Here is a 24889-nt window from a genome sequence, read left to right as displayed (position 1 = left end):
TAGAAGCCTGAACTGACTTGACAATTAGGTAGCTCCAGGCCTAGTTTTAGATCAAATGAGGCCTAGGGGCATCCTTGGATATCTTTTCTCTCATAGGTAAATATGTGATCTTTACATTAATTCTGCATTTTTTCCCCAAAGCCTCTGGTAGAGAGCCTCCCAAATAGCCAGCTTCCTGTAAATGTAGCTGAATGGTGGAATTTGCCTGGCTGCTTCTCTTAGTCAGGAAGCCTGAAAAACTGGCACTAGAGGATCTGTAAATGGGAAGCTGCTGCAGCTTCCTGCAACTCGGCTCCCAGATCCTTCATTCCCTGCCTAGCCAGATAGCGTCCTAAGGGTGATGTTTAGGATTCAGCATTGTGAGGTCAACTCAGGGATGAGCTGCTTTGAATCCTTCATTTCACTGATGGAGGCAGATGTTCTGAGACATTAAGGAAAATTCCCATAGTCCCCCAAGGTCTTCTTATATGGCACCTGCCTTTATTTACTTTCTTTTTAGAAAAGATCGCATCATTCTTAGATGGCCATTCCTCGGATGGGCAGAGGGGGCACTCTGTGTGCCCCTTGCCTGCAGTGTGTTGGTGGGAGATACAGTCCCATGGCACATTTTCATCCTGTGACTTTCACCCACAGCTCTGTGGAAATGCTGCCTGGAAGAAAAGCATATCAGGGTACCTTTGGAGAGGTTGTCCTGGGTGGATCCTTGGGCTCTAGAGGTCTCAGCAGAGAGACGAGGGAAAGAAGGAGTGTTCAGGGGTAGTTGTATTGGGAAATCCAAGCCTTTGTGTGGGTATCTCCTATGTTCCTATGGAACCCAAGAATTCTCAACTATTCTCGAGGACTCTGCTTGGACCTTGTAAGGATCCATCCCTTCCTGGAGAGCTGAAAATCGGTGTCAGTCACATTTTCAACAGCTTTTATTGGGTACCTGCCTCTGCGTCTTGTATTGTCATAGCAGTTTACACACAGCAAGCCAGACCAGGAGTGAAGAATTTATGTCATTTTTTATTTTCTTTTATTTGTGAATATGTGTGGGGTTGGGAGACTGGGTGCTAGACATGGGCTGAGGTCCAGGCTAGGCACAGGGAGCTGACAGCTGCAGGACATGCTAATTGGTCTGGGAAGGCCTTTGGAATCTAGGAAATTGGCTTTCTGAGCTGAGGCAGGGTCCAGGCAAGGAGGCAACAGGCTGCAGGAATCACAAAGGGACCGGGGACCTCCATGTACCCAATATCTAGGTCTCATCACTCGGAGAAGCATTCTCAGCTCTTGGTGACCTTGTCCTCCCTCAACACGATACTCACTGCATATGGACTCATTTGACAATTGCCACAAAGGCTTTGGCCTCAGAGTCACTTTAAGGATATAACAGTAGGAAAGGGAGGCTTGGGGAGCCAGAGAGTCACCCACACAAAGCCCCACACGTTTTCCTAGCAGAACCAGGATACACCCCCAGGCTTCCTGAGGCCACATGTCCTCCCTGTGGCTGCCTGGTCATTCCCCTTCACCTAGCAGCTGTCTTGCTCCCATGTAGAACAGCAGGGCCCAGCGGCCACCTGCACCTTGCCATTTCCTCCAGCTCTGTGCTAGAAATGATGCAAGCAGGAAAACCATTTGCTTGTGGACCTACTATGTGTCAGGCACCTGCTGAACAGTAGCATTTGATGCTCTCGACGGCCTTAACAGGTCGGCACTGATCTGTTGATGCTGCAGTTGAGGAGCTTTAGCTTAGAGAGGTTAAATAGCATCCTCAAAGTCACCCAGGTCATGCTCTGCTGCTGGAGGGGCTGGGATGCAGCATGGGAGTGTGACCTCCTGAGCACGGACTGCAGGGGCCGCCTTGCAGCCGGCATGGTCAGGTGAGATGAGTTGAGGTAAGCTCGCAGCTCCTTGGTGCCAGCCCTCCCACAACCAGAGTTGGGCTGCAGCAGGCTCTGCCCCAGCTTACCTGGGCAAGAGAGTGAGGACTGCACGGCTGGCGAGTGATACATGGAGAGTGTTGCCGCCTGCTTGACAGGCAGAAGATAAACAGCTCCCCGTTAAATCTCGCTTAATGCTGATATTTATAAATTTATTCAGCTTGTGTTTACCGAATCAAGAGAATGCCTAATAACATAACATGCTTCATCTCACATGTTCCTACTAATGAGAATGCAAGTATTGCTTAATTTTTTTTTAACATTTCATTTGCTTTCCACTCACTCCACCCTGTTCTGTTGTTGTTGGCTTAGAGTTTAATCTGTTGCTAAACACTGGGAAGTCTGGGCTTCTTGGGTGTTAGTGAGGAGAGAGCCAAGGTGGGTCTGGGCCAGTGGCTGGACCAAGGCCTCCAAACTGTGCCCTGTCCCACATGCAGTGCTTGGTGGCCATGGAGTTGGCATACCCAAAGGATGGGCCATAATGAGGGAAAATGAAAGTCCTGGTGTCCTCTGCTGTATTTTGGGGTGGCTTCGTGCATTGGGTCAGGGTTGCAGTATTTGGGGGCTTCGTGACAAAAAATTTAGAGTAGAGCAGTGTCCTTGGCTTTGGACAGACAGGAGGATGGACACAATGACCAAGGAAACATAAGCAACATTTGTGGGGTGTGGTATAGCTGTGTGTGAGGATGAGTGTGTGTGTGAGAGGGGTGGAGGGCTCTGTCTCTACCTTTGTTTAATCTGCTTACTGAGTTATTGTTTTTTGTTTTTTTTTTTTTTAAGAAAGCCTTTCCCTGGCTGCTTATCGCCCCAAGGTCAGCTGTGCTGGCTGCTGCAGGTTCAGTTCTGGGGTACCCAGGGCAGTCTTCACCAGGCAGGAGGAGCCCTCGGAGTAGGGCAGGGAGAGATGGCAAAGAGATCAGCAAAGCTCATGAGGGTGTTTGGAAATGCATTTGGTAAAGAAGTGAGGGTGGAGTGAGCTGAGATGGTCTGTGCTGGGCTTCCTTGGGTGGGGTGGGTGGGAGAGGGGAATGAGGGTGCCTGGCCTCAGAGGCCAGGTGGACAATGAGTCGAGTGGGGTTGGGGGGCACCAAGTAGAATTCTGGAGCAGGGAGGAGGAAGGCCGCGGAGAGGCTGTCCAGTGAGGCGGGACCAGGATGGGGGCACACAGGGGACGGGAGAATGGAGGGAGACTAAGTCTGATTCAGGAAAACAAAAACAGAATCTGGGACGAAGCAGTGGAGGAACTGAGACGGGATGCAGGCCTTCCACAACCTTTCCTTCCGCATCCCACCACGTCCTCTGTTTTCCCAGCTCCACATCTTCATACTCTATATCCAGCCAGCACTAGATTTTCTTTTTGATGTCTTCTTTTTCTTCTCCTCTCCAACCAACCATATTGTGGGACTGAAGCATTCTTTCTAGTTCTAAAAAACATACAACCTTAAATATAAAAGTTGGGTAGAATAATTCATACTTTCCCATCAAATGCCCTGGCATATCCAAACTTGCAGATAAACTATAAATGCTTTCTTGTAATTCAGCTGATGATCCACCTACCCATGCCTGTGTCCCGTCCTTGTGTGCTGGCTGGAGGAGAGACTGTGATGAGCGAGACCAGAGTTCCTGCCCTGACCCCTCAACCTTGGATGAGCTATGGGCCTCCTGGGGCCTCATGACCAAAAGATCCGGGCCTTCTAGCCCTGCTCTGGAGGGCAGCACACTGTGGTCTGGGTATCTTCTGCTGGGCTGGCAGAGCAGGAGGCAGACCAGGCTGCTGGAAGCGGCAGCTCTAGGGCAGTGCTCTCTGCCTTTATCTGGTTTGAGAGGCAGGACAAAGCTGTCTTCCATGGGGCCTGGCATCTTAGGAAAGGGACTCATGCCTTTTGACATTATCCAAGAAGCTGGGATAGGCCTGGGTAGGGCAAGGATGGAGGCTCCAGCCAAACACCAGAGGCCCAGTTTTTCTCAAGGGCAGGGAACAGATAATGTACCAAGTTTCAGTTCTGCCCATTGCTGGGTTTGTGCCCTTGATAGAGTCCTCTCCCTGTCTGGGCATCAGATTCCCTGTACCATTAAAAGCAGATTGGCACTGAATAACTAACGCAACCTCTGCAATTCCATCTATGGCCAAATTTCCACGACCACCCACCCAGACAAGCCTAAACCATGGTGTCTTCGCCAGCACCATCCAGACCTGCAGGGGCTGACACGGGCAGCCTCGGGAAGAAAGGCAGCTTTCTTTACCAGGATCAACATATTGGGGTCCCTCTAGTTTGCTTCTCTGAGGGTTGGGGCACAGGCAGATGTCACGGACATCAGAGGGCTTGAGTAGCAAACACCTATTTAAGGAGTGAGTTGAGAAGCCCCAAGCGCAACCTCTGCTGCTGCCTCCTGTTTCCTGTCCCCCCCTCCCACCAACTCATTCAGTCCTCTCCACGTGCAGCCTGTATCCCCATCCACGCTGATACCTCCAAGGCCTATCAGGATGGTCAGCCATCCCAGCTGCTTCTGTCCCGCTGCAGCAGCAAGAACTTCCTCTGAAAGCGCCTCTGCATGCCTCCCTCTGGGCCCAGCTCTGTTTGGGGCTCCTTCAGGGGAGGGGGACAGGGGTTCATCCTTTTCTTTTGTGCTGCCTTTCCCTCCCACTTCCGCTCGCCTCGCTGCTCGAGTGACCTTTCACCCCTCCCTTGGACGTCCCTCAAAGGCAGCTCCCGTGGTTAATAACTTCGGCTGGCAGCCCCACATAAAGCCAGGGCCGGAAATCATTGTCCCGGGGACAATGGCCGAGCAGCCCAATAATGAGGTGGCCATAGTGTTGTCTGACATCCCACTTTGCCCTGGCAAAGGGGGAGGGGCAGCGGGGCTCGCCATGCCCTCGCCTCCTGGAGTTGAATTCTTCCCCTCGCACATGGTGGTTCCTCTTTCTGAGGCAGCACCACGCACCTGTGCCCTCCGGTGGCTGCATTTCCCTGGGACTGCATGCTGAGGGGATGTCACCCAGAGACCCCGACCCCCCTCAACACACAGCACCGTTGTTACTTTGCCTCATTTTCCTGCTCCCATGTCCCAGGGAGCCAGTCAGTACTGCATAGTAGGGCAATTGATCGGTTCTGGCTAATCCATAAGGGAGGGGAGATCTCAGCCTGCCGCCCAATGGGGAGCATGTGGCACTCTGGAAAGAGCATGTGCTCTAGAGCCAGAGGGCATGGGTTCAAGGTCTCCCTTCTACCTTTCTAGCTGTGTGACTTTGGGGAAGCTGCTTGACTTCTCTGAGTCTCCACTTACTAATCTATAAAAGCAGAAGTCGGATGGGAGCTGAGAGGAGGACTCTCACAAGCAACCTCAGAGGTGAATAACTGTGACCTCCAAGAAGTCGCCATGTCCTTGCCACTCTGGTGGGTCTGGGCATCTTCTGCTGGGCTGGCAGAGTAGGAGGCAGACCAGGCTGCTGGAAGCAGCAGCTCCAGGGCAGTGTTCTCTGCCTTTATCTGGTTTGAGAAGCAGGATGTAGCTGTCTTCCATGGGGCCTGCCATAATATGAAAGGGACTCATGCCTTTTGACATTATCCAAGATGCTGGGATAGGCCTGGGTAGGGCAAGGATGGAGGCTCCAGCCAAACACCAGAGACTCAAACTCTTTGTGAGAGTGGCCCTGCCTCAGTAGTAACTTCATGCTTTTTGGGTAGGTCCAGCCTTGTATATTCCAAACCAGACCATCAATGACTGAGAGACGTAGTGTGTTTCCTGCTTTCCTCTCTCTCTCCACCTTTTGCCCTCTGCACAATGCTGGGCACTCGGAAAGATCCCAATGCAGTGGTATGGTAAGGATTGACTGCTAACATCTGCAAGAGGCACTCAAGCAGTTCTCAGCCCTGCTGCCCATTGGAATTTCCTGGAGAGGCTTAAAAGATACCCAGAAATTTTGCCCTAATTGGTATAGGCTGTGGCATCAGGTAAAGAAACATTTATTTATATCCTTAGAAAATGAGCCAACTCAGACTTATTCCTGAGCACAGCCCCTTCCTTGGGGGAGAAATACAGTATATTTCAAGGCAGTCTTGATATTCTTAAATATAGTATTCTTTATTACAGCCTTATTCTAAGTAATGATTTAAGTTTAGGGATAGTTTTTTTAAAATTAATTTTATTGAGGCATAGTTTGCACATACTACGATATCCCCATTGAAAGGGTACAGTTCATAAGTTTCGACAAATGTAGACATTTATGTAACCACCACCCCGGTGAAGATGTAGAATAATCCACCATCCCAGAAAGTTCTCTTGTGGGCATGGGATTTTCAAAGCTCCCCAGGTGATTCTATGGTGCAGCGGACTCTGAGCATCATGGAGGCTCACTCTTAACAATCTCTGCTTTAGAATCTCAGAGAGGTTGTCCAGGACAGCACTTCTCACACTTTAGCATGCATCTCCTTGGATCTGGCTGAATGCCCATTCCATCCCAGAGTGGGGCCCGGAACCCTGCATTCCTAACAAGCCCAAACCACACTTTGAGGCTCTGCTACAAGTCTCTCATTTTGGAGGTGAAGGAAACGGAGGCTGAGAGTGTTGATGTGAGTGGCTTGCAAATCCTGATTCTGAAGCTCCTAGACTAATGACAATCATATCCCTTGCCCTTCAATCTCTTTTTCGATCGCCACCCTAACCCGGAATCCTAAACAAGAGGCGTAGCCATGATAGGATCTCTCTCCTATTTCCCTTCTGAGTGTTGTCCATTGCTTCTAGCCTATTCCCATCTTTCTTGTCCTGACCCAAGTCACCTTCCTGGGGAAGGGTCCCCTCCTCTGCCTGTTTCTGAACCAGCACCTACCTTTTCCCTATCAACAGCTCCCTTTCCTGGTTCATTCCATTCCTTAACATGTATCAACTCAATTTAATAAGCAAGTGTTTATTTAGCAATAGAACTGGGTCAGACCCTATCATGCCCTTGAGGAGGAAGGCAAACTAGAAGCTGTGATTAAGTTAACAGATAAGACAAATAAATAACAGGATATATAAGGTGAGGAGAGACCTTAGTGACTGCCCAGCTCAGTTCCTCATTTTATAAGTAATGTTTAAGAGCAATGACCCACTCCTACTTTCAGCAAAGAGGTACACATAGCATAGACCCATAGAAGAGGAGGGATCTGAGAAGGAGTTTGAAAAAAGTGTAGGAGAGGCTGTGAGAAAACAAGGCAGGTTTCCTGGCTGAGGGCAGGAAGGAGACATTGCGATGGAAATTGTGCCCCATTTTCTTGGAGGATTGGCAAGAGGACCTGTGGACTGGGCGGCCCACACAACTGCCGTAACCTCAGGCAGTTTTCAAGCAGATTGACCTTCCTGCTGGAACACAGCACATGAGGTGAAGTTCTCCTCTACCCAGGTCTGTCCTTAGCACCTTACGCAGGGTTTAACCCCCATGGGCATCAACAGGGTGTGTATCTGGGGTGGTTTGGGGATTAGGTCCCATGAGCACTGGGACCTGAAGATGCTTGGTCTAGAGAAGGGACGGTGTTTGGTCTGGGAAACATGGGGGTCATGTTTAATATTATATAGACAGTCACATGGGATATTTAATTAGGAATGTGGAATTTAGAGAGAGGCAGGTTTCACTTCACCTTTGGGAAGTACTAGGTTCTAACACACCTCCCTCGCCTGGAAAGAGATTGAACTACCACAGATTGAATCCCTTGGGAGGAAGGAATTTCAGTCCCTGAACGTGGACAGCTGAGGCTGGATGAGAACAGAGAGATGACAGATGTCCAAGCTTCTGTGTCCACTCCCTGAGAGTCCACTAGGGGAAGCCAGTCATCATGGTAGCCTCATGTTCATCTTCATGTCTGAGGTTCAGCCCCAGAGCAATTTCCCTGTGGCCATCTGGCTGGGAGACATGTTTCATTTCTCTCCCAGAGGAACAGGCACTTCATTTCCCTCCCAGAATAGATCCACATCCAGAAGAATGTAATGGAGACAGGCAAGAACACAGAAGATGCATAGGTTTAGCAAAGAAGAAGGCAACAAGGTTCTGTTGGGTTGCATCTGAGGAATCTTAGGTACCTAAAAAAATAGGTCTGGAATTAAAATAAGATGTTAGTGTTGAAGGTATAGAAATGTGAGTTAAAATGATGGCATGAAGCTTATCTAGGGAGATCATGCAGCTCCAGATGATTGTGGACTGAATGTCTTGTAGGGTTTTGGGGAGGATGAAATGTGAGTGGAATTTGGCCATAATCAGCCCTTAGAGTTGGCCTGAGCCCTGCCCTGGCCAGCTGTGTGTCCTTGGGTATGCCAAGGTGCTTTCCTCTTCTGCATAACGGTGAGATTGTCCACAAGATATTTAAGGTTCTTCTAGCTTAGACACTGTAGAATTTACATTTTAAGGTTTTCGGGATTCAATTCAAATTCCAATCCAGAAGCAGATATCAGGGCCAATCTGGACCACCTCAGGAGAATAGCAGGGTCAGTGTCCAGAGGGGCTGGTCATGATGGGAGGGTCTTGAGGAAGGGAGACAGAAGAGAAGGATAAATGTGACTTGAGGTGGGAAAGAAAAAATTGGACTGTCCTCAGTCCCTTCAGTCAAGCATTGCAGAAGCTGTGTCTGCCTGCCAATTGTCTGCCAGTCAGACTGAGAATGTCCCCACAGGACCTCACAGGGGTTGCCTGGTCCATGTTCCACAAAGCAGGAACAACTGCTGGTTAATTATGCAGACACAAGGTGAGGAGTGCAGCTGTCTCTGGAGTTAACTCTCAAGGAGCTGCAACTTTAACAGTTAGCTGCCAGCCAAATGTGGGGGACAGGCTTTTCATGGTCCTAGGAGAAATAGGTCTACTGGGCTTGTCCAACCCAAAGCCGGTTGCCTCTATCGCCCCCAGGGTTGCTTGGCCTTGCCTCCACCATGCCTGACACTGGCGCTCTGCTGGGAGGAAAAAGCTTGCTTGCTCTGTTGCTGGCTGTGTGGAACAGAGAGGGAAGTGGCAGACAGTCTGGGCCCAGTACTTGGGTATCGTGCTCTAGCCATGCGACTCATCTCTCCAGTTCAGACCTGCCCCTGGAAAAAAGAGCCCAGACCTCATCACGAATGCTTTCCTAGGAGAAAATGAACAGCTGGACAATGCTCCTGATCAGTAGGCCTGAAGGATGCTGGGATGCAGCCCTCAAGATGGAACAGCCAGGATGCCAAGTATCCCTCTTGCCCAGATCCTAAGGCACTTTTTCTACTGATCCATATTGGCCTCAGGAGATGTCTCAACACAGCACCCCAGCCAATGGAGCTGCCACATAAGATGAACTCTTAATCATCTCTAAACTAGAGAGTTAAACTCAACACTAGCAAACGACTTTGGGTTTATGCATATGTCATGTTTTCTCTGGCAACTGCACAGAATCATCTCTAAATATCACGTCTATGGTTGGCAGGAGTGGCATGTATAATACAAAATGTCTGGTGGCCCTACTGTCACAAAACCTGTATAAAAGTAAATTCACAAATGGCTTTTTAGAACTGATGACAAAAAGTTACTCGTTATCACTTTTCTATTTAATTTCCTAAAAGGGCAATTTGAAATCACACTGGGATTCTCACAATTTTGGTTGACAGTCAAGTAAATTGCAGCTACTTATCAAGCACTTTTGAATGAATACATGAAGAATGAATAAAATGAAAGCTCTCCTGTTGCCCTCAGCACCACCAGTGTTCTGTATTTCTTCCTGTAACCTTTCCATTGGTTTAAAAACCTTTCTCAAGTGAAAGCAATCTCTTTAAAAACTGCAACATACTGCTGATGAGTTTTTGCTGTGGAAACATTCTCTATGCCTGCAAACCAAATCACTCTCTCTCTTTTCCTGGGAAGCACATCTTTCTCAGAGCAGAGCTTTGCAAAAAGGGGAAACCAAAGCTTCCACGAGGTGATAGTTACAGCTGCTCTCTCTTCCTGTTGCCCCAGGTGCCAAGGTGCAGAGGGGCAAGGCAGCAAGGCCTAGCCTGGGCAGAACTTGTCGGTCATTAACTTTGCAAAACTGACTTACTGAACAACTGTGGTTTATTTCACTTTGAGGTATATCTACTCAACTCCTCTCTAGTACGTTTTCCTTCCTAACTGTGTTTGCTGTGACTTATGGTAAGATCTGAGTGTAGTTCCTGAGATGCTCTATAGGGTCAACAATGGGGTGTGTTGTGATGCTTGATATAAATGCATAACCAGGCAGCACGTGGCATGGTGCACACTCAGACCTGCCTGTGAAGGCTTGGCATTTAGGTAAGCAGCATTCATACATCCTCCTGAAAAGAGCCACCAGTGTGGGCTTATTGTTGTCCAAGTGTACCAGGGACTCTAGGTGACCTATGGTTTGCTAGTAATCCTGTCCCTTCCTTTTCTGCTTCCTGCTTGGGTTGCAAAGCCATCACTCCCCACCACCCCTGCCCCTGGCCCCCAACAGGAGAGAAAGGTGGAGCTAGCAAGTTGGTGTAATGAATTCATGCTGAAGTCTGAGATTGAGGAGTAGGGTGGAGGAGGAGAAACACTTTCTGAAGAAGCCACCAGGCATCACAGAATTCTATATGCCTGAGATGGAAGGAGCACTAAGGGGCATCCAGTCCAACTTCCTCATTTCAATAAAGACAAAACAAGAGCCAGAACGGGGAGGTGGCTTATAAAGTTCACAGAGCTCATTTTTGAGAAAACTAGGACTGTGCAGTTTGGGTCTTCTGACATCCAATCTCCTGCATGTCCATGTCCCATGCTGCTCCAGGGTGGACTGTGAACATTAGTCAGACGGTCCCCTGAGAGCATCAGTAGTCTGTGAAACCTGAGTCTCAAGGCTGAGAAGCTGGTGGAAGTAGCCTTGGGTTTCTGGATAAACACACTTTTATCCCCGCCTTTTCTAGGCTCTGCATTCCCATTGAACGGGAATATTTTATGCATTTCAAGATAGTTTAAAAATATTTATCATGTCATTTAATTCTAAAACCAATTTTGGAGCAGGACTATTATTTCCATTTTATAGATAAGAAAACTGAAGCCCATCCAGAGATGGTGAGTAGCTTATTTAAAGTCATAGTAGAGCTGAGAGTTGTACATGGCTTGTAAGAACCCCATGGCTGGGTTCTTGGGCTTCTCTTGCTGGCTGTCCAGCTGGGCTCTGCTGCACTTGTTAGTTACATGAGACAGTCTGCATAGATGGTTAGGGACAGCTTCGCAGTAGGAGAAGGGACTAAGTGCTATAATCTGTTTTAAACTATGAGAACTTATCTCATTTGGATGTTTACTGGTCTGAAGTATGCATCCTACTACTTCCAGGGAATTTTAGAGTTTGAGTCATTGAATTCCTAACGAGGGATTTCATCTTGTGCACTGAAAATGACAGTCTTGTTGTCATACAACCTTGGGTCTGAGCCCAGCTCTATCACTTAAAAGCTGCATGACCTAGGGAAAGCTACTTAATTTCTCTGAGCCTCTGTTTCTTCATAGGGAAATAAGTGTGCAGGAAGTTTATTGTGGAGTGTTTTTGGGAGCAGAATCTGCTGGGGAAGAGAAGGAAGTAGAGTCGGAAAGAGGAAGAAGCTGAGCAGCAATGTAGGTGATGCAGAGCCCTGAAGCTGGATGGTTCTGCAGAGTGGTACTGACTTGGGGTGAGGGGGACCAGGCCTTTAGAGCCCCATAATGACCATCATTGGATGTGGGGCTTGACCTTGGGTGAGTTGGCTCTCTTCATAAAGGGTAGTTCAGAGAGGTCCAAGAGCTGGGAAATGAGTCCTTTAATCTTGATGGGGGATCAGGGTGAAGCAGGACAGCATCCACCTAGTATTTGCAGTGCTGTTTCAGGATTAAGTGAAATGATTGGAATGCACATACAGCACAGAGACTAAGGCAGAGAACGTGCCTAGTTGACAGTAGGGCATGTTCCTACTGTCAGTGTGGCCTCCTCCCCACTCTTCACGCCACTTCTTGTTCTCTGGTAAGGAACCTCTGCTTGATCTTTCAGATAAATCTAGAGGGGCCACAATCCACAGACCTCACGGAGAGCTCAGAGGACCAAAGGGAAGAAAACCCCACCAGAGAATTTGCCTCCGTTCAACAACCTAGCCTGACCATCTTGCTGCAAGTGCATGGAATTGTGTGTTTATGCCGGGGGTGGTGAGAGGGGTTTGGGTGTCTCTGCCAAATCACTAACGAGCTTTTTCAGACAGAAAGCATGTCTAATATTCCATTCTCATTTCCCAGATAGTACTTTGGCTTAGTGTTGCAGGTCACAATGGATATTTGTTAACCTGATTTACACCTAACCATATGGAAGAGATTATTTTGTGTCTGTGAGGCTGACACAGTAGTAGTCATAGTTCCCTCGTGCCAGGTGGCCTGTACACAATTTTCTGTAATCCTGAGAATCCTTCATGGTAACTGCCGCTCCTGTCTACCTTTTACAGATTAGAAACCTGTGGCTCAGAGCAGCCAGGTCACAAGGCCAAGCTGATTCCGCTGATAAGTGGCAAAGCTGGAACCCCCTCCCAGGAGTCTGACTTGTGCCATTCCTATGCCCCAATGCCTTGCTCTGTGTCCTGTAGTTCTCTCTTTTCAGGAAAAAGAAGGTAGACCTGGGTGTCCTGTGTTAGAAGAAAAAGCAGAATTATGAAATTCATACGGCTTGCTGGCCTACAAAGGAACTATAGGGGATAGTGACCCAGCCTGTTCATCTTAAGGGTGGTGGTGGGAGATTGGCAGCAGAGGAGAAGCCTCAGCCTGGAAGGAGAGGAGCTGAAATGAATTTGTGAAGAAGCTTGTGGATCTTCCTCCCCTGAGACCACTACAAATAGGACACAGCAGCCATCAGTGGCAATAATCAGTGGTTCGCTGCTCATCAGAAACCAAGGTGGGCTGATAAAATATCAGCTAGGGTCAGCCCAGCTGTCCCACTTCAGGAAGACCTGCTTTGGGAGAACACGAGCTTGCAGGCCAGGACAGGTGGGGTGGCTCCTTATTTAGTTGTCTTAAATTAGCTCCCTATTTAGTTGTCTTAAATTTCTTTACTTTTCTTAGAGACCTTTTAACAAGTGCATTTCCCTGGTACATTGAAAATTGGACTTGGTCCATGTGTAATATATAACATTGCAAAGCCCCACCTACTGCCTAAGGTGTGTGTGCTCACATGCTCTGCAAGTGATTGCTCCATTTCTGGCACTTTGGTGTCCCTGTTGCCTTGAAATCCATGACATGTCTGAACAGGTGTGCATTGTGGAGCCCTAACCTTCCCCAAGGACCCTACCCTGAGTCTTGGACCTGGGGATGCCTGCTCTTACTGCTCCTCTTTTCAGGCCCATTGCTCTGCTCCCTCTCCCCTTACCCCTCTGATTGGATCTCGGTTGCTTTTCTCTAGGGCTCACCTTGGTTTCTGTATGCATCTCACACTTGCAATTTGGGTTTTGTCTACTGTGTATAAAGTGACTCCTTGGATCAGGAACCCAGACACACTCATGTCAGCTCCTAGGACTGAGAATGGACAGGGGATGCAGGGGCTTAGAGGAAAGAGGGCTGCCAGAGATATTCAGACCTCAGCTTCCTGACCCAATCTCTGTCATTTAGCTTGAATCCTCTCATCTGCAAGTTGTTTGGCAGTGTTTGCAAAGGGTGTGGCACACACTTGGAGATGCTCCATGAAAGATGGCTGCTGTTGTTGCTGCTGCTGTGATTTTTATGATCTTATGACTGCAGGCCCCCTTGACGGCTGGATGGTGAGAGAGGAAAAGCACAGCTGTACCAGAAAGACAGGCAGAAAGAGGTCCCAGGCACAGCAGATCCCTTCAGGGTGGTGGAAATGGAGTTCTGCAAAGTATTGCTGCTGTTGCTGCTGCAGACTTTGCATGAATTTCATTTACCCTGGATCCTGGGGCCCATGCTGCTGAGAGCTTGTTCCAGGTCAAATGTCTGGGAGTTCCATCTACATCCTAAAGCAAAGACCTGGCATTCTCAGGCCATTGCCAGCATTTTTAAAAATTTGGGTGGTCTTATCTCCAATGGAAAGATCTTTCTCCATGATTACCAGATTGCTTGCAACTCTCAGAAGCAAGGATAAAAATTACAAAGGACCTCAGGAATCCAGAACTTTTGCATAGAAACAATAATATAAATTGTCCTTAGATTTCCCTAATCAGCCACTCACAGTATAGCTAAGAACCTGCACATCTGTGCATTCAATGAGATGAACAAGCATATAATATTGTTGCTGTGTGAGTAATTAAACAACGCATCTGAAAATTGAATATACTAGTTTTTGCATGTACCCTGAATGCTGACCTCTTGAAGAAAGGGAATCAGTTAAGGGATATTGAAGGGGTAGACTTTTGAAGGGACTCTGGAGAAGGATGTGGCATGTTCAAGGACTTTTTAGGTTGGTGGCACCATTTCTTTATGACATCTAATTCCACCTTCCTTCTCATTGATTCAGACAGATCACTTGAGAACTGCTCTTGCATTTATCAGTCATTATTAGGCTCACAAATAGAATGGATAGAGGGAAAAGATGGTGAGAGAGAAAGAGAGAGGAATAATGAGAGGGGAAGGGTAAAGTGAGAGGGAAGGAAGAAAATGCACAGATTTCTTTAAAGATACTAACCAGTAGCTGATTTGTTAAATAAAATGGTTTAGGGTTTTCTGATGATTCTGAAATAGAGAGGCAAAGAGAGAACAAGGACAAGATGTTCATTTGGGGAAAAAAGGAAGCAGTGGAGAATAAGCATGGAGGCAGATGGTTACCTGTGCCTGCCATTAAGGGTGCTATTCACTCAGGACACCCTGGGTCAGTAGATCAGTGGCGGGCGGTGGGCAGCTGACAACTGGCAGAAGGAATGAGACACTTCTAAGATCAGGTGTTTATGATTCGAGATGGTATGTTCCTGAAGGTCAGGGTCATGTAATGGGGGAGGGTGCAGCAAGGGTGGGAGTCAGCTATTCTTTTCTTATGGTGATGATGATTCAGGTGGATGTCATCCTGTTTCATATCAACTGATTGATTAATGTTGTCCCTTCACCCATGACACAAGAATTGAGCTCCCACTATGGTGTGGTTCCTGGGGTATGGTGGTGAGTATAAACAGACACAGTGTCTCTTCTCGGAAACCTGTAGTCCACTGGTGGAGATAAACATGAATGAAATCATCACACAAATGCACAGAAATCTGCATCAGCGATAAATGCCACGAAATGCGAACGATGATGGAAGGATTTGACTTGATCCTTTCTACACTGAGGCTTCTCAAAAAAGCTGATGCTTGCACTGAGACATGAAGGGTGACAGGAGCTGTATGGGCTAAAAAGGGAGAACAGTGAGCCAGGCAGAATGAGCAACAGGCTCAGAGGCTACATGGTGGGAGGTAGCCTGGTGAGGAAGTGGCTCTCCAAGAAGGGAGCAAAGCATGGGGAGGGCGGGGCTTCAAGGGTAGGTCTCCTTCAGAAGGTACAGATGGGGAAACTGAGGCTCATAGAGGTGAAGCAATTTAAGCAATAACCCACAACTCAAAAGAACCAGAGCTGGATTCAGTCCTCATAGCTTGGGAAGCCTGTGACTCCTAGTTAAGGTTTCTCGCATATTACGGACTTTGTTCGGTGTGAGTGCTTGGGAAAGACCATGGTATTATCCTTCATTAAAACATTAACAATGTTATGTATTGTTAATCAAGCATTGAGAATAGGCATATAACACCATATTATATCTTACACAAATAGGAGTGTTAATTAAATATGTACATAATAACCAGTCATGTCCTCTTTTAACTTGCTAACATATGTTTCTGGTTAGTGATATCACAACAGCAAGAATGACTACTGACTGCTATACCAAGTTGAAAAGAAACTTCCAGTAGCATGGGCAGGTGATCACAGTGTGGCTGCCTGCAATGCTTTCTAGGGTTGTATACCTGCAAATCATCATCACTTTACACAATAGATGCATTCTAGAAAACTCATGTCTAAGTTCAGGTTACCTACAGGTAATCTGAAGAATCCTTTCCTCTGGAACAAAGTATGTTGCATTTATACATTTGTATAACACGTTTTCTCAAAGCATAGCCTCCTTATAATATGTTGACAAGTTATTTACTTATCTATTTTTTTTTTGAGATGGGTGTCTCACGATGTTGCCTAGGCTAGTTTCAAACTCCTGAACTCAAGCAATCCTCCCACCTTAGACTCCGAAGTAGCTAGGACTACAGGTGCACTCCACCACTGCTGACTTCAACTCACATTTGAGGGCTGACCTTTGGAACATTATGGCAATTGTTTTGCAGTCTTCATAAGTGAGAAGCTGGTAGGTGTATAGACTCTAAGTTTACATGTATACTTTGGTATTTTTTAACCTGGTAGTTACTATACAGCGTCTACAGCTCTAACTAGAGTGACTTTGGCTTTCTATACTGGCCTGGAAACCTTCTTGGCACAGATGATACAGAATGATGGAAGCTGGGTGGCTGACCTTCAAGGATTCCGCCTGTCCAGCCACATGCAGCATCTGTAATGGACTTCTTTCTCTCTGGTAGGATGTGCCTTGTGCTAAAAGCCACTTCTCACTGCAGGCTCACATGTCCTGCATTGGTTTATCAGGTTTTTTGCTCTCATCTGCACTGTGTCTGGCTCCTTTTACCTCCCTGACTCCCAAACTCATCGTTTGTCTCCTCTTAGCTTTTGCCTATGGTCTCTGTCTTTCTGCTCAAATGCAAATCATCTGCTGGCATGTCCTTAATGCTTCTCCCTTCACTTCTTCCTTCCACTCTCCCTCCCATCTTCCTTCCGGCCCTTCTTCCTCTCTTCCTCTCCTCTATTCTTCTTTACCTCCTCTTTTCTTTCTCCCTTTGTCTCTTTCCCTTCCTTCTTTCTTCCCCTCCTCAAACATTTATTGAGCACCTAATCTGTAGGTTTTATGGATTAGGACAAGGTCAGGTCAGCTTTCAACCCCCACTTTGCTCTTGTCAACATTTTGTTGCTCCTCTTGGACAAGGTGAAGTTACTAATAATTCACATTGTGACTATCTAATTCTTCTCTGAGGGGTGCTAGGTAGACCTGGCCCAGGGGCTGAATGGGGTATGGGTCTAGATGTTAGAAAAAGAGCTTTGGATGCAAGCAGACCTGGGTTTCAATCCTGGCTCCCCTAATTACCGGTGTATGACCTCGGCAAGTTATCTAAACTCTCTGAGCCTCAGATTCCTTTAGTATAAAATTTTGGTGAGAAAAATTCCAATCTCCTAGAATTGTTGGAAGCATTTACTGAGAAAAAGCACAACAATCATCTGGCACATAGTAGGTGGTACACTTGATAACTCTTATTATGAATAGCGTGGCATAAAAATAGAAAGATCTTGAGAGTGAGCCTAAAAGATCAGCAGAATTCTATCAAATCCAAGGGGAAAGTGGAGAATCAGGAACAAGAGATGATCCCCAAATCTGAGATGAGACAAATAATGAGCAGATTAAACTTGAGAAAGGATGGGAGGCTCCAGCCCTGATTCACTGACCACAGGTTGCCTGGGTTCCAATGTGGTTATGATGGAGGTGCTTTAAGGGGAGAAGAACATAGCTCTGGATTTCATTTATACCAGTCCTTACCCCAAGAAGCCCCCACAGTCTGATTGACCTGTGTTCTTCCAACCCCAAGCTTGTTTTATGTGCCACTCAGTTTCTCCACCAGTTGTTTTCATTTCAACCAGAATAAGTTTGAGTCTATGTCACTTTGACTAATATGACACTGGGGTTACTAGTCAGCAATTTCGTTTCTAAGGCTGAACTTCCACTTGGCTTAGCAGTAGTGTTGATCTCAGCAGGTCTCAGGTTTCATGCTATAAAATTGTGATGGTTTTATTGACCAATTAACATAGGTTAATGATTGTTTTTATGAAAGTTGGTGGGTCACCCTCTGGACAGTGGGCTGAACAATGTCATCTCAGTCTTAATCATAGATCATAAAATGTTAGCTCTGGAAGGGTCTCAGAAGCCACGTAGTCCAACCCTCTTGGTTAACAGAGGAGAAAACTGAGGCCTGGAGAGGCTAAACCCTGGATTCAAATGGCCAGCAGGATTGGGAGAGACATGGAAACACCCAGAAGAACAGGTATTTCTCTTAAATAATTCCATCAAGAAGCTCTGATCTCTTTCCATAGCCACAAAACTTAGGCCTTCCAAATGCTAGGTGCAAAGATGATGCTGTGATGGGATTTGTAAGGCCACCTTGAGGAAGTGGATATTTTAAAGGCTAGATGACCTCTAAAATTTTGATCAACTTTGACATTCATTGTAGGACATTATGTGTATGAACTACAGGACACTATACTATAATACTTTACTTGTTCGTTTAAATTGTTTCTCCTGGAAAAAAACTCCTTAAAGAAAGAAACTGTGTGACCCATCTTTGTTTCTCCTGTAGCCTTGCATATAGCATGTTCTTGATAAAGGATCCTCTGACTGAGTGAATGGCTGGAGATTTTTTGGAAGCCTGTGATGAAGAGTAACCAGGTCATTGACACAGAGGGCAGAGTGACTTTCAGACCAGAGGAGACTCTCATTTGGTTAGCGACACTTAAGGAAAGATCAGATGTATGTGGAGAGGGAGAAGGATTTGTATTGAATAGAAATAACGAGAGCTGCAGTCTAAGATTTTTTCTAGAAAAAAAAAAAAAACTTTCCAAATCCCATTTAGAAAGTCTGTATAGACAAACTGCGACATGGTACCGCCTTGAGCGGGAAAAATAGGTTTTACAGATTAGGACAAGGTCAGGCAAACAAACAGCCCAAAGCCATGCCATCAGCTCGAAGCAGCTCTGCCCCAGCCCGCTGCTTTTCCTGGGCCTGGCTCACCCCTGCACGTGGGACAAATCCTTACCCTGCTACAAAGAAACCAGCATGGGAATCCAAAGTCCACTATGTCTCAGAAAAAGGAAGAGAAATGTGAGAATACATTTCCATTTGGTTCACACTTCAGTAGACTGCATTTTTCCTGCCCCATATGCAAGGCGCAAAGCCCCTGGACCTCCCAGCCATCACCATGTGTCTGCCATCTGGCGGTTGTGTTCTCACCTGGAAGCTCCAGTTGCACCTGGGCCAGAGGACCCTGGCTGCTGGCACTTCCCCGCTGCCTGGCAACCTCCTGCTCTGAAACAGGGTAGTGGTGCTGACGGATTTTTTTAATTTTACTGGATCCTGCTCAAGGTTGGTGATCTGAGCCGTCTTAATCATCCTAATGAGTTTGCAGCTGTTACTTCTCATTGGAAACATATTCAGTGCTATCCATAAAGTGTTGGTTTCCACACAGCATGCTTAGGAGACAGGGGCTCTATCCCCAGGGTGATAATAGAAAATTAAATCTATTCCCAGGGCCCCTTGTTGGCACTGAAAGAGCACGGAGAAGAGCCCCTGCATTTATAGGGGATTGCTTCCACCTGCGGGCATTTCCTTAATGCTCCTCCCTTCACTTCTTCCTTCCATTCTCCCTCCCATCTTCCTTCCAGCCTTTCTTCCTCTCTTCCTCCCCTCTACTCTCCTCTATCTCCTCTTTTCTTTCTTCCTTTCTCTCTTTCCCTTCCTTCTTTCTTCCCCTCCTCAAACATTTATTGAGCACCTACTTAGTATGAGGCATGACATTAGGGGGATGTTGTGGAGGGATGGGATACAAAAGTTGATAGAATCTGGCCTCTTTTCAGGAGGAATTCACCAAATTGAGTCATAAATAGAGAAAGCAAAGTTGTGCACAAATTTAACTGTCCCAAACTCCCATAGAGAATCCACTAAGTGTCACAAAATGAGTCCGGGGAAACTGGGGTGTTTCCTCAGAAGCTCAAGTGCAGTTGTGGGTTCAGAGAAGTTGTCCTGACGGGCATAGCATTTGAGCTGGTCCTTAAGGATGGGTGCATCCCTGGATTCTCCACATCCAGAAATGGATTTTTCCTTCCCTAATGTCCACAGCACTTCATCTCCTCCTCCAATGACATCTGCGTGGCTTTGGCGGCTCTGTGGGTGCCTTTCCTCTCCTCCCGAAGGCAGCCCTGGCTGCCCCCTCCTGCTATGGCCTCTGGGCCTTGATACACTGAGACTCACACATAACTGAGATCCCTACCTCTAGGGGTTTCAAATGCAATACAATATGGCTGGCATGGACTTTTATATTCAGGAAACACAGGCAAGATAGTATACATTTTGAAAATGGACTTTAAAATGTCAGCCATATATATTATATATATTATATCAACAGAGAGAGAGAGGTGCAGTTTTTAAAAGGAGATAAAAATACCTCATGCATATAGCTTCCAAAGAGGAATGGTGCCCTTTGGGAGGATTTGGGAAGCAGCCTTGAATCAGTCAGCCAATCTGGGAGGGTTTCATGGAGGAAGGTGGGCTTCAGGGACTGACAGGACAGCTTGAGCTGCAAGGTTAGGATGGGAGTCTAAATGGGCATGTGGCACCCACTAGACTGGGGTTCTCTGAGGGCAAAGACTGTGCCTCAGACTCTCCTGTTCCCCCAGTAGTCAGTCTGAGCCTGGTACATGCATGAACAAGCTCTGAAGGAATCATATGGGAGAAAGCTTACTGGCAAGACAGTCAAGGAAGCAGAGTGACAGTAATCGGAAGGGGCTGGAAAGATGGGCTGGAATAGAGCATGGGCAGAGGGAGGCCGGGACACGAAGGCACCCTTGCAAAGGGCTTTGAGAAAAGGCATTCACGAAGGCAGCCAGTCTTGGGCTTTAAGGAATTCAATTCCCTGTCAGGGCTTTGTGTGGGGACAATCCAAATGATTGGCCTCATGAGCCTAGAAGCGGCTCTGCCCATGTAGCACCCCTGTGACTTTGGGCAGGTCCCCTCCCCTCATCTGCATTCCCTCCTCCTCATGTGGTCTGGCTCCCTGGGAACCCATGGTGGTGATAAGGTCAGAACACAGTGTGGTGGGTGACTTGGGGGCAGGAAAAGGAGGCTGTGGTCATCACTGAAGGAGGACAAAACAAGGACATGCACCAAGGAACTGACACTGGGGCCATCGAGAGAGAGGTGACAAGCTATGAAGTCTGACAACTGATTCATTTTTCAAGAGTTGAGACTAAAATAAGAGGAGATAACAACAGTAGCCATTTATTGAGTATTTAATATGTCCCTAGCGCTACATATACATTATCTACCTGATAAGACAGGTATTATTATTATCCCACTTTATAGATGGGGAAACTGAGGCTTAGAGAGGTAAAATGATTGTTCAAAGTTAACACTGTCAGTAAGTGGAAGAGCTAAAAATTGGAGACTTGATTTTTTACTCTTGCTAGAGCTCTTAGCCATTGCTTTATTCTGTCTCCCGTAAGTAGATTCACTCGTGAGGCTTTATTTGGATTTTAAATGGTGACATATCATGGTTCTTCATGAAGCGAAGGTGGACAGGCACCTGCAGTGCTCAGGGTACATTGTGCGGGGACAGCAAGAACCTTGGGAAGGAGAGCTGGGGATCTGCCATCAGAAGAAAGTGAAAAATAGGAGGCTTTCTCATTGGTAAAGCACTTTCACAGCTTTTGGCTTAATCCATTCTCATGACAGCCTTGGGAGTTAGGCATGGATTTTTTTAAAAATCCCCGTTTTCCAGTTGAGAAACTGAGTCCTGGAGAGGTGAAAGAATTGCCCAGAGTCATCTAACTGGTACATGGCAGGAGAGCGGAACCTGGTTCTCTTTTCCCTGGGCTCTGCTGCTTGTCAGGGTTGGACATGAGGTCCCCAGAGGAAGCCCACGTTGCTGGGGGGTTAGAAGGGAGGGGGACAGAGCAGGTATGGCTGGGGTCCTAAGAGCTGAGGTGAGAGAAGTTCTGAGGCACGTGACCTCATCTTCAAAGTTCCAAGTAGGGCAGGGGGCCAGGGCTGAGGGTCTGAGAGTGGCATAGCCTGAAGTCCAGAGCTAGAAGACAATGCCAATGGCAAGAGCCCAGAAATGAAGGGACCACGTCAAATGGAGTGCTCTATGGGGTGCCCTCTCCAGAATCTAGGGGGAAGGAGAAGGTCCAGCAGGAATCACGGGTTTGGGTCTCTGCCATTCCTAACTCCCTGGTGCCTCAGGCATCGACGGGCAGGATGCTTGGAGGCCATGGGCTGCAGCGGAAGGAACACATGCTTTGGAGACAGATTGCTGTGGATTCAACCCCTGGTTTGATCACTTCCTTCCTGTGATTTTGTGTCTCAGTTGCCCTTTCCATAAAATGGAATAACAGCTTTTTTTTTAGTCATAAGGTGTGAATAAGTGAATGCATAGTCACAATATCAAATGACTCATTCATTTCATGAACTCAGCATGTGCCAGCACTGTGCTAGGATAGTTCTGTGGGCCATGCAGACAAGGTCCCTGTCCTCATGCAGTTTACTTTGGTGCCCAGCACAACATAGGCCCCTACAAGCACCACTTCATTCCTCCCATCTGTAAAGTTACCTGATTTCTGTCCTGCAGTGCCTGGCTCCATGCCAGTAATCAGGAAGGAGAAAGGGGTGAATCAGAGAAGCAGAACCTCAAACTTTGTTCTGAGCCCACAGTTCCTGAGCTAAGCAGGAGCCAGAGGTCAGCAGGGTGAGGCTGGGGGCTGGGGACCAAAGAGGAGGGTTGGCACGTCATATTCCTCCTTATCTGACTGCCCTTGCACCAGAGCCCAGAGAGTTTGACAATGATGATCTCACTAGTGTTCAAAGCTTCCCGAGGGAGGCCAACAGCAAAGCAGAAAGCACTGGAGTGTGCTTGTGTTGACAGCCGCCGGATCAGAGGGCCTGGCTTGGGATCACAGGCTGCGGGGGTGGTGAAGCAGTGTGCAGATTCTGAAGCCTGGCACTCCCACGCGGGGCCCCAGGAGCCAGGTTCACCCACACAGAAACTCAAGGGAGGCTGCGTTTCCTAACCAACAGCCTTCACCGTGTGGTAGATTCTTTTCCTGTGGGTCATCTCTTTCAATTCTCCCAAGACTGCAAAGAGAGATTATTGTTCCCATTTTCTAGATCAGAAAACAGGCTCAGAAGAGTGAAGTAGCCTGCTTAAGGACGCATGTCTTCATCATAATAGTTGGTATGCAGGTTCCCCTCCCTGTCTCCATCACACACACACACACACACACACACACACACACACACACACTGCAATGACTGTCTCTCTAGGCTGGCTAACAGTGGACCAAGATGAGCCCATCCTTATCTGCATCCTGCATCAGTCCACGGGGAGCAGGCAGCAGGGATAAGGATGGGGAAGACAGGGTCAAGGAGTCAGACTACAGGCACCCCTGTGGCTCAGGGCATAGAGGGGGCTCAGGACACATGGAGCACCCCCTTGCCCACGTTCCTTTTCCGGGTCTGCCTCTCTACCAGACCTCTCTCCTTCCTCCTTTTTCGCATCCTCTTTGGATTCATTTTCTCCTCTCCTTTTATTTCCCCTTCTCTGCTTCCTGATTCACCCTTTGCTATCTTTTCCAGTCTTTTCCGTTCCTCTCTTCAGTCTCTCCCTCTCCCTTTGCTTCCTTTCCCTGGACTCCCCTGGCTCCTTCTCCCTTTCTCATCCTCCCTCGTGTTTTCCTCTGTTTGTCTCTTCGATCTCCTTCCCTCCTTTTCCGTTTGTCTCTCCCTGGCCTGCGCCCCTCCCCGCCGCTCGCACCCTCCCTCGCGCTACTCCCTCTGCGCAGCCAACCCTCCCTCCGCCCCCTCGGCCCCGCCCTCCCCTCGCCAGTCTTCCCCGTTCTCTCTCCGCTCTCGCTCTCCGTGGTTTAGTGCTTGCCCTCCTGCTTCTGACAAACTATTTGTAGGAAAATGAGATTTGGTCCGCGCTGGACGGCTCCTCTGGGAAGCAGGCGTGGGGGTCGGGTGTCGGAGGCCCCGTGCGTCCCCCCACCCCGTACCAGAGCCCACGGCGCTTACGGAGCTCTTTAAGATAAATGAGTAAAATTAAGAGACTCACCGGGGGAAGAAAACACTGGATGGGAGCGAGCGAGAGCGGATGGTACTTGGTTTCCTCCCAGAAATGCATCCACGTGCGCCCCACTGGGGCCTCCCCCATCTGCTGCAGACTCCAGGGAACTTCCTCCCCTCAAAGACGAACTTCCAGCCCTGGAGCATGTTTCTTCCTTCCCTGGGATGTGGCGCCGAAAAGGGTAGAAACCTCTAGTAAGGCACAAGCAACAGATTGGGGGTGGAGCAGCAGGTCTCTTTGGAGGTGGCCTGGAAGAAACCTGACAGAGAGGATGGGAAGGGGAGAAACAGAAGAGTGTGACAAGGTGGGTGTCCAAGGGCAGTGGGACAGGCTGCCCGGGTGGGAGAGTGGACTTGAGGAAGTAGCTGCAGGCCCAGACTACTTCAGCCACACCCTGATCCCCTGGGACCCTCAGGGCACAGAAGGCAGTGCTGGCTCCAACCTCAGTCCAAGGAGCTGTGGAAGCCTCAGAGGCCCTTGGCAGAGGTGAGCCCTCATTTCTCACCTCAAAGGCAGGGATTGAATCCTTGTCACCCAGACAAGGATTTTCTCTTGTCTGGGTGGCAGAACTATAAGTTGTCAGAGAGCAAGTAGTGGGTCTTTGGTTTTTCTGCAGTACCACAGGGCTAGCTTACCTTAGGCCATAAGTATTATTTGTTGAGATGAGTGAATACAAGAATGTCTTAAAAGCTCTAGGCTCAATTTTCAACTCCCACAGATGTGCAATGAAAACAATTTTCCAGACTACTTTTTTTCCCTCTTATTTTGAAAGCAATACACTTATTTTTTCCAACAAACATTGAGACAACAGAGATAAGCAACATAGAAGAAAATAATAATCACCTGTTATTCTACTATAAACAATTTGGAATTTATCCTAAATCTCAAAATATACATGTATTAAAACACAAGGTCATATTATAAACATTGTTTTGACCTGCTTTATTTCATTCGATGTTAAATTGCAAATACCTTTTTATATCATATTAAATATTTCTTCTAAAACTAAATTTTAAGTTGTTACAGTGTTTTAT

At 47.6% G+C, this 24889-nt stretch overlaps 1 long non-coding RNA gene across 1 annotated transcript; it reads right to left on the bottom strand.

Annotated features, from left to right (window-relative positions):
• Window positions 1–985: 985 nt before the first annotated feature.
• Window positions 986–24104, bottom strand: LOC129143164 (uncharacterized). The gene is made up of 2 exons (XR_008546307.1): window positions 23844–24104; window positions 986–3343 (listed from the first exon to the last, which is right to left on the bottom strand). It is a non-coding gene; the product is annotated as an uncharacterized LOC129143164 (long non-coding RNA).
• Window positions 24105–24889: the final 785 nt, after the last annotated feature.

This window comes from Pan troglodytes, chromosome 12, assembly GCF_028858775.2.
Source record: "Pan troglodytes isolate AG18354 chromosome 12, NHGRI_mPanTro3-v2.0_pri, whole genome shotgun sequence".
NCBI lineage: Eukaryota > Metazoa > Chordata > Mammalia > Primates > Hominidae > Pan > Pan troglodytes.
The sequence above is the reverse complement of the archived record's forward strand: the minus strand, read 5'-3'. Positions and strand labels throughout refer to the sequence as shown.